The 21,032-nt window shown below is 48.2% G+C and overlaps 1 protein-coding gene across 3 annotated transcripts in view; it reads left to right on the forward strand.

Moving 5' to 3' along the window:
* Nucleotides 1–541: 541 nt before the first annotated feature.
* ELOVL5 (ELOVL fatty acid elongase 5) overlaps nt 542–21,032 on the forward strand; it is a 73,355-nt gene continuing 52,864 nt past the window's right edge. Inside the window, exons 1-2 of one of the 3 annotated variants that reach the window (XM_055571202.1) lie at nt 542–729; nt 10,292–10,343. The gene's annotated coding sequence lies outside the window, so the exon portion shown is untranslated. Of the gene's footprint in view, nt 730–8,969; nt 9,047–10,291; nt 10,344–21,032 lie in introns of those variants that run through there. The other 2 variants (XM_055571201.1, XM_055571203.1) reach the window with 2 other exon arrangements.

The raw sequence follows: 21,032 nt of genomic DNA on the forward strand, positions 1-21,032 counted from the left end.
GAGAAATGGAGTTGGCAGTGATCACTAAGGGAAAATGAGAATCCCTAAGAAAAATCACGGTAAATCTACCAACAGGGAGTTAAGCTGCAACACCAGTTTCCAGCGCTTTTTGTTGTTGTTGTTGCTGCCCTATTTCGTTAGCTCTAGTACGTCCGTAGGCATTTAACCCTTTCATCTAAAACCAAGAACTGGCTCCCTTCCAGAACCCGCGAGGAGACAGCACCACAGTGAGCGTCTGCCGTCCAAACGCAGCCACACAACCCTGCCAGGCCTGGCACTGAGAGAAACAGAGTTCAGGGCATCGGGAACTTCACCGGTGCTATTGCGCAGGCTCTGCGTTCCACGCAGGCTTATTAGGAAGAAAGCGGATAAAATTGTCCAGAGACACGTGAACCAGAGGGGACCAACCCGGACCACTGCTCTTCACTGCATCGGATTCTGGAATTCACAATCACGAAAGTTCTATTGTTTCACGATTGGCTCCCGGGCCGCATGACATCATAGCGCTAGATTCGGCCTCCGGACGGCGATTGGCTGGCCGCGCCATTGTGACGTCACGGTCAGCCCACGTTCTGATTGTAGATACCCGGCGCCTTCCTCTTCTTATCGCGGCTGCTCCTGCTGGCCGGTACCTCCCTCCAGCCTCCTCCTTGCTCGGCTGGTCCCCGGGCTCCGCCGCCACCTCCGCCTAGCCGCTTCTCCTAGCCGCTGCTGCGCTCGGCCTAAGAGGTAAGCGGGCGGCTCCGGAAAACTTCGGCTGGCCGCCGCTCGGCCATGACACCCGCGCCGGCGCGCGGCCGGGACCCAGGGATGCGACCCCGCTGTTGGGTTCTGAACCCGGAGCGCACGAGCGACTGCCGGCCCGGCCCGCGCTGCGCCCGCGTGGCGAAGGAGCCCACCGGACCCGGGTCTCAGGGCGCGACGGCAGGCGCCCCGGCCGTTTCTGCGAGATGCTGTCTCACCTGTTTAGCGGTGGAAGCCGCCGGTAGACGGTGTGCCCACTGACTGGCGCGGCGGGAACGCACCCGGCTCGCCTACGGGAGGCAGGGCGGGTGGGCTCTGAGCTCGAGTTCACCCGCCCGGGTTAGATGAAGGCGCGGCCGGAGATCCAGGGAAGAGCCCCGAGAGCGATCGCGCTTCCTCGGAGAACAAAACCCGCGTGAGCCGGGAGAACCACGGCGGGGCCGGGAGGTCGCAGCGCGGGTCGGTCCCCTCGGGCCTTTCGTTTTTTCTCTTGCCCTCCCGCCTCTGCCTCCGCCCAGGAGGCGAACCCGCTAGCCTGGGAACACTTCGGTTTTTATTAAAACCAGATAACTGTAGCCAGCGGTCCTCGGAGAGGATGAGGCCGGTGGGGAAGCGCGGGGGCGGGGACTCGGGAACCACCTGGGCTACTCTTGAGGGAATCCGGGCGCGAGGGCGGTGGGGTCGCGGGCTGGAGCGGCTCGCAGCCGGGTCGTGTCTGCTGCGAGTAGCAAGGAAAAGTCCTCTTTTACAGTTTAAACGCAGATAAGACTCGCCCCTCCCCCCCCACCCTACCCCAGCGTTCGCAAGCCCGCCTCGGGGTGGAGGGAGTCGTGCCTGGAGCAAGACTTGTTCTTCAGAACTGTGTCTTGCCATCAACCGTTCCGTGCCCTTGCACCTTTAGGGTGATGGTTTCCCCTGCTCACGACTGTAGTTGAGCTCAGCTCTTGGCTTCTTGATTGCAAATGTGGATAATGCACTTGGCCCACTTTGGGGTGGGGGTGGGGAGTCCCGAATGGAAGAATCCAGTGCATGACCTACGAACTGGGCTGCGGAACCTAGGGTTGCGACGGGAGAGTGGTGGGGAGCCTTAATTCTTTAATAGCGGGACCGGTGGCAGGAAGTGCTTTCTTTATAGGGTGGCACGGAAGAGCTCGTGTTGCTTGTTAGGTTTTGTAACTTGTTTCCCTAACCACTCAGTAGATAACCTGTTGGGTGCACTTGTTTTGCTTGCACCTCTCAGCCAACAACACTTGGAGCAGAATCTAGAGATACGGACACAACCGGTTTGGCGTTCGGTGGCTGTGGATGAACAGTTTAACTTTGCATCCGCGGTGAGGGGACAAGCGCATCACTGTTTCAGTCCTCTTGGATGCTGCCTGGGATTCTCCAGGGAGAGCTCAGTACTTGGAAGAGAAATGTCATTCGTGTCCCTTTTGCATTCTTACCCTAGATTATAACTTCTCATCGACAGGAAGTTTTTCTGGACAGATTCTCTTTTTCGCATTTCTTTTTTGTTTCTAACTGAAGACAAAAGGAGAAATGTTATTGATGGTTACTGATGGCTAGTTTTACAGAATATAGAACAGAACTTAGCTGAAAGTGAAAGTAGAAAGTGTATTAAAATTTGACGGTCAGATTTTTTTTTCAAGAAAAATACATTGCTTCAGACTCTGTCCTCAGCTTCTTGACTCAGTTTTGAAATCATTTCTGTTCAGGGTTTCATGTTCCAGAATTGCTAGGGATTCCATGAGATGATACAGCTGAAAGTGCCCAGCATGGGGGCTTGCCAAATAGTGGTTTGATAAATGTTTCTTCTTCACTTATTTTTCTTCTTGGGGAAGGGAAGTGAGGTTTAGGGGATGTGGCCAGAAATAAAGCTGGAGAATCTCAAATAACTGGGAAAATATTTAAAATTAGGTTTTCACAGACACTAATTCCAGTATTCCAGCAAAGCTGCTTTTGAAAATGAGGTGAGTTATCTCTTTCCCTGGGATCTACTGAGCTTTTTCTTTGGGGGGAGGGGTGTCAGAATTCTTAATTTGGGGGTATTTGCAAGGATCTCTTTGCCACTACCTCCTCGTTTTCTCTCAGCATAACTGTTGATTGTCCTCCTGTTTGTAGAAGTGAGTATCAGTCCTTGGGTGTCTTATTTCCAACTTGAATTACAGAAATCACGGCAAAGCTGTTTACCATCTTTTAGGGTGACTTTGATGCGTAAGTAGATAGTAGAGAGTATGAATGATGGTTTTACTTTTTACTCAGCCCCTTACTCGGCCACATCCTGTCCCTCTCCCCTAAGAAAATTTCTAATTATTTTTAAGCCCTCCTCTGTGCCTAACAACTCTTCTGTTCCTGATGGGAACAGTTACTGTTTCCATTAGTTACCCAGTGGGTTTGTCTTTGCATACATTCAGTTTCAGGTATTACTGATGTGGGCACCTTCCTATTAATAGTTGCTTTCCATAGATAATTCTTACATCCTCCCTGTGGGAAGTGATATCCCCTACCTCTTTTATAAAGAATTGAGAACTGAGGCCTAGAGGTGCCAGGTGACTTGTCCAAATCGTGTAGATCTGTCTCCTGCAACTTACCTGCCCCGTCCTCTGTCCTTGTGCTGCTCGGATTTGTTCAGTGGGCTCTGCCCTTTATGTAACTCTGTTACTCTGTAACTTAAAAATCTAACCTCATGAATAAAGGTCCATCTTCAGCCATCCAAGATTAACAGTTCGCCATCTTTCACATCTGTAAAGTCTATTCCTTCCTTTTAGCCCACATTTGATTCACTCTTTCTATTAGTTTATTGGCTTGTCAGCTACTGAGTGTGTGCTGTGTGTGTGTCTTGGGGTTGTATACAAAGCTGAACAACACAGTTTCTGAAGTAGCTTATACTTTAATCCTTTTACACCTGTACTTAATCTGCACCTTATACTAGAAGAGGATCAGAAGCAGATTTCTGAGAGGGGGCTTGTCTCACTGTATCTGGGAAAGCTTTATGGCAGAGCTTGCCAGGTCATCAGCGCCTCACATTGCCCAGTTGGTTAGGATGCTTTTTGTGCAAGAGACAGAGAACCCAGTGCCAGATGGACTTAAATGACCACCTGACCTGAAAAGTCCCAAAGGCAGAACTTATGTTCTGTTTCTCTGAAGTCTTCCCAGATGTTTGTTAGGTCCATAGGCTGATCTTGCAAGATGACTGCCAGTTCCAGTCTAGACCCCCTATTACCATATTCACATATGGGAACTGCCACCACCTTCCAGAGAGGGTCCTTGGCCTTGATTTAGGCCTTGGTTACTTGAAGTAATAACTAGAAGAGTGGAAATCTGATATCCTGGGACCTATCCCAAACTGAGGAAGTGCATTTAAGTTTCACCACACCTACCAGGCTGCTAAACTACACCTTCAGGGTAAGTCTCTGTGGATATAGGGGTGTGCCAGTATTGGCTATAAGGGCCACCAAAGATGTCAGGCCCCATCAAAGACAGGATTGAATTAAATGAAATGAAACAGAACGGAATCCACATTTGAATTTCACCTGACCCATCCTAGAGGAATCTTACAGGTGCACAGAGAATGGGCATTCTAGGAGAGAAAGTTTAGAGAGCAGACAAGTGCATCATTGGGCATTAAAGCAAGTAGCCCAGATGCATGAAGCTGACAGGCAGAAGTGGGAAGAAAGGTTAGTAAGACAAGTTGTTGATAATAAGGGCTAACTTTTATTAAACTATTACTACGTGTCAGACTCTGCACTGAGCCCTTAACATGGATTTTTCTCAAGTACTATTAGTTGGTACTCTAAGCATTCCCACTTTACAAGTGAGGAAATGGAGGCTCAGAAGTTTAGAAGCTTGCCCAAGGTCACAAAGCATTCTAGCCTGGGTGGTCTTTTCCTAGCCTATTGTCTTTCCTGAGATGTTGTCACAAGACCACTGAGGCTTTTGGACTGGAAGGAGTGTATCCTGAATGTTGTGCTCCAAGGACATGAGTGTTGTCAGAGTGCGTGGGATGGATTGGTGAGGATGGACATGGGGGATATGAGGGTGGACTGGGAGGCTGTTGGAGCAGGCCAGGCAGTGGTGAGGCCTCACCTGGAGCCACGGCCACGAGCACACACTGGAGCGAGCTAATCATTTGAGAATGTCTCTAGGAGAAGATTTACGCAACTTGACGACCAGCCGGATTGAGGGCCAGCAAGAGGAGGGGTGCTCTCGGGCGTGGGGGTTAGAAGAACTGCAGTGTCATAGAGGGAGGGAGAGGAGGCTTTGTTCTCCATTGGAAACATCTCAAGGGCCCATGATCCATCCAGACAGGCCCTTTCTCCCCCTCTGGTCCCCATTCCTCTTTGCAGCCAGTGTTTGTCTGCCACATTAGAAAGACGTGTTTCCACCACATCTCATCCATTTTCAGGCAGTTTTTCACGTTTTAACATACCTGGGTAGTGATGCAGCTTGTAATCAGTGGCATGGTAAAATCACACGAGCCCTCTTTCCTGTTTTAATATTACTGAAATCAGGGTGCTTGTGGATGAGAAAAGGAAAGTCTCAGTACTGGTGAGCTCATGGAGTCAGTTGCTGGCAGAGTAAGAACCAAGGCCTCTGGGTCCTCTCATCCACTGAATTACCTAAACTCACATAAAATAAACATTGCCTCGTAATACGGGATTATAGAAAAGCACATGCATATTCCTTTGTTTATTGAAACGAAAGTAATCTGAGAGGTTTGGAAGGTACAGTGGTTTGGGTAGGGTGCCTTGTCCTTGTATGGAACCCGGCCGCCCTGGTTTGTTATCCTAAACCTGCCTTCAACCTTAAATCAACTCTGGGCGTTGGTCCTTTAAAACTAAACAAGTTATACCAAGGTGAATTTCAGGATCCTTTCAGAACGAAAATTTTTTATTTTCGCTTTTGCAGAGAGCAAATCCTTTGCTTCTGTTTGATCAGGGATAGAGAATCAAAGTTGAAATCCTTTAGGTCTTTGAAAGGTAGATGTCAGAAATCAGGGATAGAAATTACAGTTTTCTCTTTAAGAAGTTAAACGTAACCGCTGGAGTTACTCTGGCCTAGCAGAGTTAGTTGTTCAGAAAGGTAGACCCTCCTCATATTGGGGTTTGTGTCACAGAAGCGCCTTCCCACCCTACCCTGATTTCAACGCATAAACGTTAGCATAACCAAGCCGCTTGGTTCCTTCTGGCATGTTTCCTCCATGAGGATACTTTTATTTGACTCAAATACATTTGCTTTTAAAATTGTGTGGCCCCTGGATTGAAAATAGTCATACTTGCTGAGTTTTTAGGAAGACTGAATCCTGTCCTCCCTGCCCGCTCCCCTTCTGGTCCCATTTGAGCGCAGTGATGTGTGATAACCTCAGTGTTCCTTGTTTCTTGTTAGACTTCAGTACCTTTTGTTTGATGTCTTCTTGCTGACTGGCGTTTAGAGAATAGTTTTTCACTTAAGATTTCTAGTGCTGGGATTCTCATGCTTTCTCTGATTAGAATAACCATTTTCTTGAAACAACTGCAGCTTCAAATGACAATCCTGATACTAATTCACGCCCTCTTGTGAGCACATGCTGGTTACAGGTTCCATCTCTATGTTACGGTTCTTCCCCCGTTGTCAACACTTTCACCCTGTCAGAGCTAACCTCTGATACGTGCATACTGCTGCTGCTGCTAAGTCGCTTCAGTCCTATCCGACTCTGTGCGACCCCATAGATGGCAGCCCATCAGGCTTTCCGTCCCTGGGATTCTCCAGGCAAGAACACTGGAGTGGGTTGCCATTGCCTTCTCCAATGCAGGAAAGTGAAAAGTGAAAGTGAAGTCGCTCAGTCGTATCTGACTCCTAGCAACCCCATGGACTGCAGTCTACCAGGCCCCTCTGTCCATGGGATTTTCCAGGCAAGAGTACTGGAGTAGGTTGCCATTGCCTTCTCCGGCGTGCATACTAAACAGACCTAATTAGAGCCACACTGCAGAGTTGGCCACTCTGGTCCTTATCTTATCTGAGTTATCCTGAACCCTGAAGTACCTGTTCTTTTTGTCTTGGCACGGCACAAGCTCCTACAAAGTAATTGTTGTCAATTTCTCCTTCCCCAAAGAATAGTTCTCATGACACTGAATTCAATAATTATTCATTTGCTTCTCTGGTAAGTTTCGCCATGTGCTGATGTCCCTTGGGGGTAGTGTTTAGGGTACCTCTGCTTCAGGCTTTGGCAGAAAAAGTACATTACCTGAATATTTATAGGAGCTGTTGACACTTGTATCTACCCTGTTTTTGAGCTGATATGTACCTCTGTGAAAGTTTGAGTTTACCTCTTACAAAACTTCCAAATGTTTACTATGAATCTAAAGTGCATTATTAAAAGTATCTACTGCTGCTGCTAAGTCGCTTCAGTCATGTTCGACTCTGTGCAACCCCATAGATGGCAGCTCCAGGCAGAACACTGGAGTGGGTTGCCATTTCCTTCTCCAATGCATGAAAGTGAAAAGTGAAAGTGAAGTCGCTCAGTCATGTCCGACTCTTAGCGACCCCATGGACTGCAGCCTACCAGGCTCCTCCGTCCATGGGATCTTCCAGGCAAGAGTACTGGAGTGGGTTGCCATTGCCTTCTCCGAAAAGTATCTACTACACGCTTTTAAAAGTTAGCAAACCAGTAGGAAGGGGACTGGAGAAGAGGCCTTTCAGGTTAGCAGCTGCAGGGAACCAGGGGTCCAGCTCTGCCCTGAGAGCTGGACAGGCATTGGTGGGCCAATCACTCCACCTCTTTGAGACTTCTGTGCCTAGTTTGGGGTGGAGGGGCTGTTGAGACTATCAGTATTATACCTAAAAATTAAGTAGGGGACTGACTGAATTTGAAGAGCATCATTAAAAAAAAATCTCTCTATTGACTAGAATGTTCACTGAAGCATCATTTATAATAGAAGATTGAGTCAGCTGAGTAATGTTCTTCAGAAGAATAAATGATGCTGCAGTTGGGCAGTGTAATACTTCGGGACTTATGAAGAGGATGAGGCCGATCCGTGGGTGCTAAATATACTACATGTTAGGTACTTTTCTAAGGTGCTTCACCACCAAGGCTCCCCCATGAAATCGGTACCCCCAGTTTTACAGATGAGGAAACTAAGGCACAGAAAGGTTAGGTGACTTGTTCAAGGCTTCCCAGCTAGCAGGTGGCAGAGGCAGGGTCCACATCCAGACTGGTCGAAGGCGTCCAGCATCAGTTTCCTTGTCTGGCCCCAGGCCCACCTGGGTTTGATCTACAAGGTATGTAAAACCTGAGGGCTGTGGGCTGGGAGGGAAGGGCACCGTCATCCTCTAGGGAGCCTCCAGATTGTCTGCTTCCCCTTGGGTAGAGATGTACATCATGTGTGTTTTGAAACATCTAGGTCATTCTGACACAGGCCTGATTAAAGGCTGCTTGTTCAGGTTGTTGAGACTAACACCTTCCCCACCCCTTTAGTTCTCTTGGGATTCTTTCTCTTTTAGGACTTCTTAGTTTTCTTTCTGAGTGTGGGTCACTAGGCCTGACAATATTATGATGCCTCTAAGTACCATAATCCCTAAAATACGAGGATCACAAAATTCAGAGTGGTTTATATGTTAGCATGGAATGTAACTAGGTGGTGAAATCACCGTTGGCTGTAGAGGAGATGATAGATAATTATTGGGTTGTGTTTGCTTTCAAATATGCCACATTGTAGGCTTTTTTCTTTTTTAAATACATTTTAACTCTGCCTGTTATTCTTGTCACCCCCCTCGCACCCCACACCCAAACAGTTATAAAATGTGGGGGTTTAGATTGAATTTTTTTTTATATAAAAAAGAAATGTGTTTTCCTGTCATATCCATATTTATGTTACACTGTTTGAATTAAAATCTAAGACCTTTTCTCTAGAGGGGGTGCATAACTTATCTTTGTTAATTAAGTTCCTCCATTCTCTCTTCATTTCAGCTGAGGCTGTAACACTGCCTTTGTATATTTTGTATGAATTATCTTGGAGATCATGATAATTTATTTTGAATATTCAAGTAATCACATCAGTTAAGAGGCTGCAGTCAGATTTAGAATTACAAGCAGCTGCTCACAGCAGCTGATGTTGCTTAAAAGCCTCTTAAATGTCTGTCTCCCGGCCACTTGCGATTGCAGTCTGATTTGTGTATTAGAAATGGGGTTGCAGTAGAGCTCAGTCTTGAAGCCGGGCTTCAAGGGACCAGTTAGAGACTTGCAGAGAATCGCCTGTCCTCATCAGTGCAGCCGTTGATTGTCTGCAAGTCTGCTTCATCCAAGAAGGTGGTTGCCTTAAAACAGGTCAGAGCTTCTCCAAATAGCCCCTTAAGTACAGTGTTTCAGGACTTCATGTCCCAGAGAATGCTTTATGTACTGTGCTTGTTATGGCAGCTCCTTTCTGTTTGCTTCGCAAGACATAGTAGGTTTGGAAGAGGCTCAGGAACCCACTCCAGTGTTCTTGCCTGGAGAATCCCAGGGACGGCAGGGCCTGGTGGGCTGCCGTCTATGGGGTCGCACAGAGTCAGACACGACTGAAGCGACTTAGCAGCAGCAGCAGCAGGGACCCCAGAGGAAGGTGGCTCTGAATGCAGAGTGATGGTGGGTGCCCTACATCGGGCCCTGGTACGGAGCTCCATGCTTGAGTTTACCATCGTTTTGCAAATGGGACTGGCATGTTATAAAGGACTTCCAAAATTCAAAATGTAGATGAATCGTTGCAAAGTACTGTTGGAAACCCAATCTAAGTGGGTGATTGCCTTGCCCACGGATTCACGTATCCACCTGCCCACCTGCTGTCCATCTCAGACATTTGTTTCTAATCCACTTCTGTCTTGTGAGCTCCAGATTCAACAGAAGCTCCAACCTCTCATCAGCGGATTCACTTGGTCGCCCTCCAAACCTGTCTCCTGTCTGCCAGCATGACCTGGCGCATCCCCGTCACCAGTTTGCCCAGGCCATCAGTGCCAGGGTCCTTCCCCCGTCAACCACATCCTTCCTCCTTCCCTCCATCCATCAGTCACCAATTGTTGTCCATTCGGGCTCTGCTGTGTCGGCTGCTGCCCTCCTTTCACAGCACTCCAGCCCTTGCAGGGTGCCTGGTTTCCCCCGGCTCCTTCCTGCAGAGATCTTCTGACACGTCAGTGGGATCCACGCACTCCATATGAAAAGCTTTGTTTACTTTCACTTAGGGCCATCCTTGATCCCGCTTGACTTCCTGCCTACACCTCTCACTCTGAACACCCCACATCTCCCCACCCGTGCCCTGTCAGCTCCATCTCTGCTCTGCACCGTCTGTGTCCGGATGCTTCCTCGATTGCTCCCCACTGACAAAAACACACGAAAGCAAACCCAACTAAACAGAAAAGGCCCTGTTTCTTGTAAGTCAGACTCACACACCCTGGAACCTCTGGTGCTATTTACTCAATTAGCTGTTCCTACCCCTTCCGGCTCTTGTAACCTTGGTTATACCCAGCTGACCTCTGTGTGCATCAGCCTCCTTCTCATCAGGGGAGGACAACTAGTGCTTTCCTCCCCTCTCTGCTCCAGGTCTGGCGTGTTCCCTGTGTATCCTTGGTACCTGTGTGCTCTCTGGCATGTGGTAGGTATCTGGCAATTATTTGCATGTATGTTTATCTCTCTGTACCTTTTGGGTATAATCAGTTGTGTAATCTGTGCTTATGGCTTTGTGAAGGTGAGTATGCCTCAATAGCCTGAGAAGCTTGAGAGTTTGTAACACTGCACAGATGAGCCCCCGCGGGGAAGCCAGCTCTAGGAGATAGCAGCCTTAAGGGGCTGGATTCCCTGCTTAGGGTTGCTGTCCCCCCACCCAGGCTGAGGGAGTAGAGCAATTTGCGAAACGTGCCCCCCGCCGTCTGCCAGGAGCAGAGGATGCTGTTTCAGTGTGCTGTGTTAAACGGCCTTGCTTATTTGCATGTTACCTTGTAGAGCTTTTAGGTGGAATAAGCCAGGGATTTATTGTGGCACTGTGCCCAAGGAAGGAAGGGAATGCACGCTGGTGTCTAAGTACTCATCTATTTCCTGGTCAAATAATGGTCGAAACTGACACTCTCTTTTTAACCTAATTTTGCTTGGCCTCAACAGTGAGCCATGGAGAAGGAAATGGCAATCCACTCCAGTATTCTTGCCTGGAGAATCCCGTGGACAGAAGAGCCTGATGGGATGCCGTCTATGGGGTCGCACAGAATGGGGCACGACTGAAGTGACTTAGCAGCAGCAGCAGCAACACTGAGCCAAGGTTAAGGCAGCCCGTGTAGGTTGGATGGAGCCTGTCTGCTTCAGTTGCCACGTGGTCATTGATTCACTGACCATACCCACTTACTCCCTATTGTGTTCTCTGCTGCCCTCTGCTCCAGTGCGTGGATCCTGCAGGGACATATGACAGTACACCTACTGACAGATTGTAACCCAGCGCGAGAGGTGAGGTGTGAATTTGATGCAGTAGATCGCTGTTGGTGCTGTGGGTAGGGCTGTGTGTTGCCATTAGGTTTGAGTGCAGGTGACAAAGATCCCAAAATAATCATGGTGCCACTAATGGCATCTCAAAACAAGGTGTTACTTGTATTTTGCACAAAAGGGCTGGGGAAAGGGTACGGGGTGACCAGCTGCAGGCTCCTAGCTCACTGTGTGTCGGGCTTGGAGGCAGCAGGATAGAGGAGGAGACAGAGTAGAAGGGGCCGAGGATTCAGTTCTGTTTTCTCTTAAGGCACGTTCCCAGAAACCAACCCCCGACAGTGTCGCTTATGTCTCCCTTAGCCAGGACTTTAAACATACAGCCACACGAATCTGCAGACAGACTGAGAAATCTCATCTTGATTCTGAGTGGCTGTGGGCAGCTCAGAGTCCTGCTGCTGTACCCGGAATCCTGGTGACCGCCCCCCGGCCTGTACTAGGGTGGATGAGAGTGACTGTGCTGCCCACGTGGACGTTGGAGTCTGTGGAAGAGACTGACAGGGAACAGATACTGATACCATAGTGATGAGCACCGAGAGCGCAGTGTGGAGTGCTGTGGGCAGACAGGAAGGGACCCCCTAAATTAGACCCAGGGGTCCGGGGAAGGGTGCCTGGAGACTGAGCAGACATCTGCCTGCTGGAGAGAGGAAGCAGGCGTTCAGGCAGAGGCTGTGAGGGAGGAGGCAGGTAGCACATGAGGGACTGATTGTAAGGAGAAGCAAAGGAGGAACTGAGGCCGCATTGAGGGATCTGAGCGTTGTCCTAAGAGCCTTTAACTGGTTTGGAGAGGAGTAATCTAGAAAGATGCTTTTTGGGAAGTGGGAAGCAACGCCAAGACCAGAGGCAGGGACCCTCCATCAGAAGGGAGTGGAATAGTTCAGCTGACATGATGTTGACCTTGATTAGATAGTGGCTTTCGGGATCGAGGATTTCCTAGAACTGGGCGCAGATTTAGAAATAGTTTGGGCTGCTCTTCACCTGACAGCTGATGAAAGCAAGGCGGAGAGGTCAGATGGCGGGGCCGGGCTGCACAGTCAGCTGATGGTAGCGCTGGGTCACCCCTCTGCCTGAACTCTTTGTGTCCCTGCCAAATGGCCAGCTGGGGCCACAGAGCTTTGTTGGGCGTCGGAGAGGGCAGGTGGAGTGTGAGCTGGAGCGTGGAGAGTGTCTGCTGGGGCGAACATGGTGCAGGCACTGGGAGTGGCACTGGAGTGGGTGTGGAGCAGAAGTGGGTGAGCTGGGTGCTCCCAGTTCTGCAGGTTGAGATCAGTGCTAGGGGACTTCAGGGAGGTCGGGTACGGTAAGTTGCTCAGGAGTGTTTCGAAATCAAGGAAGGCTTCCCTGTAAGATTAAGTGGTTTAGGCTTAACTCTTTAAGCACTGGGAGCCAATTAACATTTGGTATTGAAGGACTGACTTGAGCTTGACGGCAGCCTGTGTTTAATGTTGTCCATGCCCAGGGCCTCGTATAAGGTGCTTGTGGTCAGCAGAATAAAGTCCCTCAAAGATATGTCCCAGTTTCCCATCACTTGTGACTATATGGAGAATTAAGGCTACAGATAGAATTAAGGCTGCCAGTCAGCTGAAGTAGAGTGTCCTAGGTTATCCAGGTGGGCTCAGTGTAACCAACCCCCAAGGGTCCTTAAGGGGCTTCCCTCGTGGCTCAGCTGGTAAAGAATCCACCTGCAAGGCAGGAGACCTGGGTTTGATCCCTGGGTTGAAAAGATCCCCTGGAGAAGGGAAAGGTTACCCACTCTGGTATTCTGGCCTAGAGAATTCCATGGACTGTATAGTCCATGGGGTCGCAAAGAGTAGGACATGACTGAGCGACTTTCACTTTCACTTCTCAAGGGTCCTTAATGTGGAAGAGGCACGTGGGAAAGAATGAGAAGGGTGGGGTGTGAGGAGACTGGGCCCAGTGTTGCTGGCCTTCAAGACGGAGGAGGTAACTGTTAATGGACCGACAGAAGGCAGCCTGTAGAAGCTGGGAAAGGCCAGGAGAAGGATCCTCCCATAAAGCCTCCAAAAGCAGCCATGCGCATGCCTGGATTGTAGTCTAGCAAGACCCGTTTTGGACTTCTGACTTATAAGATACACCTGTGTTATTAAAAGCACTTCTAGGGCTTCCTTGGTGCCTCAGACGGTAAAGAATCTGCCTGCAGTGTGGGAGACCCAGGTTTGATCCTTGGGTCATGAAGATCCCCTGGAGAAAGGAATGGCAACCTGCTGCAGTATTCTTGCCTGGAAGAATTCCATGGACAGAGGAGCCTGGTGGGCTGCAGTCCATGGTGTCACACAATTGGACGTGACTGAGCGACTAATACAACAATAAGCCACTAAGTTGTGGTCGTTGGTTACCTGTCACAGCGGTCAGTAAGTGTGTGCTGAGTGAATGAGTTGTGCTTTAAGAGATCAGTGTGAAAGCTGGATGGATTGGATGCGGGGAGGTTCTGGAGGCCAAGGAGTTCATAGGAGATGGTTCTGGCAAAGAGGTGATAGGACAGGACAGGGTGGGGGTAGGGTGACTGGAGTCACAGGGCTGGCCTGGGATCCGTGCAGCAGGGAGCGTGCTTTCAGGACTGGGTTCCTGGAAAGTGACTGGGCAAGAGCAGAATCACCTGGATGGAGTCAGGAGGCAGGGAGGCTTGGCTTGTTGGGACTGAGGTGCAGATGCACCATGTATATGTCGGTGGCACGAGCACATGGAAACAGCGCTTGAGTGTGGAGTTGGGGATACAGGACTGGGTGTCATTGGTCATGACTTATCTGTTCCCTTTCTTTAAATTTTTTTATGGTGAAGAAACTCAGCAGCTCTTTTGAAGGATTTAATAGGTCACATTCCTTAACGTTAAGAAGTTTTTCCTAGTGTTTTTTGCCTACATTTTTTTTTCTCCCACTTGAATTCTATGAACCTTTAAAAATTTTTAGTAGATAAAAATAAGTTAATACTAAATTATTGTTTTAAAAAACTAGAAATAACATAATCTTACCACCCTTGCATAGTTCACCTTGTGTCGCATGTCACTTTCCCAGAAGCCTCTGTGGCTCCTGTTGGTCTGTCACCCAGCCAGTCACTAGTGGTCACATGGTTACTACCCCCGCCCCCATACACATACCCCGGGTCCTGACCCTATCAGATCTCACCTACTGAGCTGGGGAGGATGGAGCCTAAACAAAACTTGGCTTGTCCTAGCAAAAGGAAAATGGATGGTACTTGCTAGAACATTTCCACATCTTTTCCTTTTTTAATATCAATTTGCCAATGAACTATATATACACTTGTTTCAGACTTGGTTACGTCCTGAAGGTCCTTGATTTCTGAATTCCTTTGTTCTTTATAATGAACTTGGTTGTAGTGATTGAAGTTACAGGTGTATTGACGTTAGAGGTGTCTTCCTGTAGCACCACACTCATTGCCTTCCTACCTGTCAGTTGCTGCCGTCTTCCCTCTCTGATCACTGACCTTCTACTTGGTGGCAGTTGCACCATGTAATTTGCATTTACAAGTTTTCAGTGAAGATTGTGCGAAATTTAACTTTGAAAAAAGTTTAAAGCCTATAAGATGAATTGACCAATAATGGTGGCGCTAGTGGCAAAGAATCCGCCTGCCAGTGCAGGAGACATAAGAGACACAGGTTTGATCCCTGGCTCCGATCCCTGGGTCGGGAAGATGCCCTGGAGAAGGGCATGGCAACCTACTCCAGTATTCTTGCCTGGAGAATCCCATGGACAGAGGAACCTGGCGGGCTACAGTTCACGGGGTCACAGAGAGTCAGACACGACTGAAGTGAGTTACCATGCACAATGTCCATATACCACATGTGAAGAAAGTCAGTTTAATTTCAAGGAGTTCCATTTCATCCTCCAGAAAAGGAAATAAGATTATTTCCTTCTTGTTCTTAGAATGAAGATCCCGTTCATTCTAAGTTAACCAACTAAACTTTCTCTTCTTTCTTCCCTTTGCCCGTTGATTTGGTTAAATAAGACCCATGGGTGCTATCCCGTGCATTGTCTTTCACATCAGTTGGTACCCCTGTAAGACAGAGTCCCCACAGTATCCGGGAAGTGTAACCAAGTACAGCAGAGTTAAGCCGTGTTGATCAGGAGGTGGGAGAGGAGGTGGGAGAGGACGTGTTGGTCCCAACCCCAGTGCCCCTTCTTGACATTTCAGCTACTGTCCCCTCAAAACAGTCATGATGTTTCTTTTCTCTTGAAATCAAATTGTTGCCCTTAATGAGATGGTCAGCTTGGCGTGCAGTCATTTTCTCTGATGTATTCCAATCTCAGAAAGCAAACAGAAAAAACGTTTTATAGAGAAACCTGCAAATAGCTGTTCTGTGGCCATGACCTGAGGTGAATGCCCTGAGCTCTAGTCTGAAAGCCCTGGGTTTCTTCACAGACAGATGGGAGGGCGTGATGCACCTTTATAGCAACTGGGTGTTCAGTGGCACATGGATTTCGTTCTCTTGTTAGGACTGCTCTCTGTTAAAGGAATAAGCAATGGCAGTCATGCTTGGAGCTCTGAAATGTCACTCTCAGAGTCTTATTTTGGAGAGAAGGGCACGTCCTGTAAATTTCTCCCTCTTACTCATATTCATTCTATCTGTCTCTGCTGACCTGCTTTTCTCCATTCAGTGGGGACCTTGCTTTCCTGTTGGTGATTACATTCCCCAGGTGATGTCAGGGGCGTACCTGCCACTGACACACCATTTAGAGGAAGAAGAAAGTGAACCACACACAGGGAAGACAGGCTCCCTTGAGTAGGCTGGGAAACTTCCTGCATGAAGCTCCTTGAGCCCATTAGCATCATGAATCAGACAACTGAAGACCCGGTGGCAACGGACAACTGAGGCGATAGGCAAATGGAAAGTGTGGTTTTTTAAAAGGTGTTTTGTTGTGGCAGAAAAATGCTGATTCTGAGCTCTCTCTTTCTTGCATATATATATGATACATATGTAAGTACGTAAGCACTTTAGCATCTGTATACTGGCTGATGAGTTAATACATTCTATTTGCAGTACTACCTAATATGACTTTTCACCACAGGATGCTTAGGTCTTATTTATTACTTAAAATTTTAGGTTTGGGTGAATGAGTTTCCATGAAGAGTATCTTCTTTTGAAAGGAAAGTTAGTATTGTGCTAAAGAAACATTTAGTGTTTTTCACCCATATGATAATGTGAAAATCAGCCCAGCCTGCTATATACAGTCTGATTTACTGGGAAATTGGTAAGAACTTACTTCACAGAGTGCTTTAAATTATATATATTGTATGTTTTATTCATTATTGCTAGCTGGTGCTTTTTGAGGTATATTTAGGAATTTTGCTTTTAAGTTGAGAAGCCAAATTTTAATGCCAGTTTAGAGATGAAACTTTACAGAGGAGGAGAAATTCTGTATGCGGTTTTTAATACAGCAGCTCTCAGACTTTTTGTTCTTAGGACTTGCACTTTTTAAAGTTGAGAAACTCAGAGAGCTTTTGTTTATATGGGTTTTACCTGTTGACATTCATCCTATTAGACATTGATTTTAAAATCACTTTGAATCTCTGAAGGTCACCTTCATATGTGAACTTCATCGAGTATACTGTTTTTGGTCAATTGAAGGTCTGTAAGTACCATCCTTAGGTAGGGTAATATTTCAAAGTAAATTTATATCCTCTGACAATGCTGGTTGCTTGCATAGATGCCATACTGGAGGACTGTCAGTTTTTAAAATAAAAATCCAGAGCAGAAAGGAGTAACTTAAGGTCTCAGTGTGGTGTAAATACCTTTTTAGATGTTCACTTTCTTTATTTTTTAAATCTCATTCTCTTTCCCATCTATACATTATTGTATTTGGACCTTCAGATTGTCTGTCTTTTGGAATAGTTTTAAAAATAGCTAGTTTCTTTTCTGTTCATGTCTGTTTGATAGATACTTCTTAACTTTTTCTTTTTTTTTTTAACACTATTGATTTTGACAACGATTTTGCTTACCCTCTGAGCCATTAGGGAAGCCAAGCATCACATCCCCACATCTCCACCTTGTTCTTTTTAACCATTTAACCTTTATCGTTTTCTTGTGTTACCAGAAGGTCCTTCTGGCCTTTTTGTATGTCTGATCATGCAGCGTTCCGCTTTGGGGAACTGTCGACATGCATCCGCCTGCCCTGTCCTTTACCCTGGGGACTTCTTTGAGGCTGTTTATACCCTCGGTTTCTGCAATGTCTTGATTCAGGTGCCACTGCACAGTGAGCTGCTCGCTTCCACGCACTCAGGTGTTTCTACGGGGTACGCTTTGCATTTTCTGGTATAGGAGTCACCAGTCACAGGTAGTAACTACAGCACTTGGAATATGACTAATGCAACAGAGGTTTTCCACTTACTTTTAATTTACCTTTAAATAGCCCTGTGTGGCTTCCGTCTCTCCAGAGGGTACAACTCCCAGGGAATCTGAGAGCTTCCTTTTCACTGACTCATGCCTGCCTCCATCTTGATCTCAAGAGTTTCTTGCAAGTTGGCCCATTCATTTTTATAGGAGTTTTGTGTATATCTTACCTGTCACTTTTAGAAGTGTTTTGTTGCTTTTTATGAAATCTTGAGACGGTTCTAGGTGATGTTCAAGGGTAGAATAGAGTTAAGAGAAGGATTTTAGGTTGGGGAGACTTGAACAGGCTTATCAGCTACTAAAAAATTGAAGATAAAGGGGGAAACAGAGTTGAGCAGTCAGTTCTTAAAGAAGGCAGGCAAGTAGGAGATGCTGAGCCTCCTTTTATGGATTGGGAGGGAAAGAGTAGCTTTTTTTTTTTTAAATATTTGAATTTTTTTTTGGAAGCAAAAGTCATATAATAGGACGTTAACTTTTTTGAAAAAATGTTTTGACCTCACAGCATGGCATGCGGGATCTTAGTCCCAGTTCCCAATCAGGGATCAAGCCTGCATTGTGCCCCCTGCAGTGGAAGCGAACAGTCTTAACTACTGGACAGCCAGGAAAGCCCCTGAAATTAACCATTTTAAAGTGGACAATTCAGTGGCATGTAGTTCACCCAGACTGTGGAACCCCAGCCACCTCTGTCTAATCCCAAATCATTTTCACCCCCCAGAGGAGACCCTGTGCCCATCAGCCATTCTCAGCCCTGCCCTTCCCCACCCCCAGCCTTTGGGCAACACTGATCTTTCTTTAGACCCTGATACTGGGACAGATTGAAGGCAGGAGGAGAAGGGGGCGACAGAGGATGAGTTGGTTGGATGGCATCACTGACTCGATGGACATGAGTTTGAGCTGCTGTAAGGACAGGGAAGCCTGGTGTATTACAGTCCATGGGGTTGCAAAGAGTTGGACACAGTTGTGCAACTGAACAACAAAGTCTGCATATTTCATATAAAGCAAATCATACAATATGTAGCCTTTTATGTCTGTTTTCTTTCACTTGGCATAATGTTTGGAGTTTCATCCACCTGTAGCAGGTAACAAGCACCTTGATATTTGAAGGAGAGAGAGAGTTTCAGGGAATTCATACTGACAAGCCTGAATCTCAGCAGAACATGTCAGTTCAGCTAGTTAGATTGTCCAGGATTAAGGCTCCACAGGGGCAGATGTGGCGGCAAGAGTATCTGTGCGACGGTTGACTGAAGACACACCTCAGGAGGCAGCGCTGGGATGGAGGGGGCAGGCATCGAAGTTCTGGATCTGGTGATGGTAATCGCCACCAGCGAATTGGCTGCCAGGGGGGTAAAGGGGGAAGAGTGGGTGGGGAGGAACCTCCCTGAAGAGGGGCAGGAGTGTCCTGTTTCTAACTGGGATAAATTTGGGGCCCTGAGTCAGAGCCCATCTGTAGCAAGGGACCGTCTTTCGCATACAGACGAGGGGCACCGTCCCACCTGCTTCGTGAACCAGTGGACAGACCGTGCTTCCGAGCCAGTGAGGTGGAAGCCATGTCGTCCTGCCGAGCTGGGTGACAAAGCAGTTCTGCTGGCTTGGGGGCTTCTCACACACCCAGAAGCAGGGGATTGGAAAGTAGACCCAGCCTTTTTTGCTGCTGCCCTTTGATGAAGGTCTTAAAGCTGAGTCAGCTGCCCTGGTTGGTGCTGGGAGCAGTGATGGAGACCGCGGTGTTGCCAGCGAGGCCACGCAGGACCAGGCTGTCTTTGCCCAATGACATAAAGGTCAGAGGACTTTCAAATCTTCCCATCTTGTCCCCAGTCTGCTCTCCAGCCCAGCAACCATGCACCACTCATCCATCCCACCTGTGATGGGCCCAGCACCAAGCTGTGTCCATGTGAACCTTGCCCTCAGGGCTGATAGTATCTGGGCTGTGATTCGAGTGTAAACAGAGGAACTTCACCAAGCCTGGGGCTTTGGGGGAGAGGAGTCAGGGGGGATTTCTCTGAGTGAGGACCTTTATGCAGAGGTGAGGGTAGGGGGACGAGGGGCAGGAGGCAGAGGGAACTTTCTCTGCACAGGGCTTGCCTGCAGAAAGGAGAAGGTGGTGGGATGTGGGTGTGGTTGGGCCGTGGGCTGGGCAGGCCAGGGAGGACAGGCTTGGGCTGGAAGCCGGGGTGAGCCAGTGATGCAGGGGCCCTAAGCAAATGAGGGGTTGTGGGTTGTCTGCAGAGAACAAGGCGCACAGTCGCTGAGAGGCTTCAGGCAGTAGTGGGCCTGTGGGTTTTGGTGGCTCTGGTGCACTGCGGAGATGGGGGGCAGGGGGTGGCGGGAACAGGGTGGATAGCTGAGACTAGCCATCTGGGAGAGCCAGTGGAAGAACACGGCCTGGGGTGGTGGTGCAGCTGGGAGAGGTGGGTGTGTGTGAGGCGCAGGGGGAAGCATCAGCGCACGCGGAGATGGTGGTGTTGCCCAGGTGCACGGCCGCTCACCCCCTGTATCCTTCCACGCCTCCTTGCATGCTGTGCTTCAGCTTGAAACAGCCATCCACATTCGGCCTCCTAGGTCTTTGACTTGTTAGCCCTTAGTAACCTGGCCCCTTGCCACCTGTATGAAGTCTGCCCTGATTCTGCCGAGAATCAATTCCTTTAACATTTACAGAGCGTTCACATGTTTCAGTATGCTTTTAAATCATTGCTGTCAGCTTTCAGGTGAAGGCAGAATCATAGCCCATGTGACTGCTTCATCCTTCTCAGGCCGTGGCAGCCCTCCTTTCCCTTCTGCTCTTGGATCGTGTCTTTCCTTTGGCATGAAGTGAGGTGAAGCATTAGTCACTCAGTTGTGTCTGACTCTTTGCGACCCCGTGGTCTGTCCATGGAATTTTCCAGGCAAGAATACTAGAGTGGGTTGCCATATCCCTTCTCCGGGGGATCTTCCTGACTCAGGGATCAAACCTGGCTCTCCTGCATTGCAGGCAGATTACCATCTGAGCTACCAGGGAAGCCCTTTTCCCAAATCCCTTGGCCTAACCACTCCCACTGCTCTTTTAAGGATGGGTCCCAGCTCCACTCCTCTGGGGAGGTCTCCCTGGATGCCCCAGCCCAGATCGCTCCCTCCTCCCCTCTGTGCTCGTCCCTTTGGTGCTGCTTCTCTTTTACCAGGTTCCTTGTGGTCTTAATTTTCTACATATATGTGATTCCAGATAGACTGGACAGTTGTGGGTTCCTCCCAGTCCACTCCATCAAGAAGAGTGTATGTAAATGGTTGGGATGCTTGTGCAATCCACAGGGGGCTCCTATCCTCAATTCCTGTGATAGATGTGGGCACTGGAATAGATAAGGTTTGACACTTGGATGTAAGTATCATGTGCCTGGTTTGTGACTCAGTAATGGCTATCTTAATCTAGAATTTGTTCTGAAGAGTAATACCCGAATGATTCTTCAGTGCTGTAGTTTT

Source organism: Bubalus kerabau, chromosome 3 (genome assembly GCF_029407905.1).
Source record: "Bubalus kerabau isolate K-KA32 ecotype Philippines breed swamp buffalo chromosome 3, PCC_UOA_SB_1v2, whole genome shotgun sequence".
NCBI classification, from domain to species: domain Eukaryota; kingdom Metazoa; phylum Chordata; class Mammalia; order Artiodactyla; family Bovidae; genus Bubalus; species Bubalus kerabau.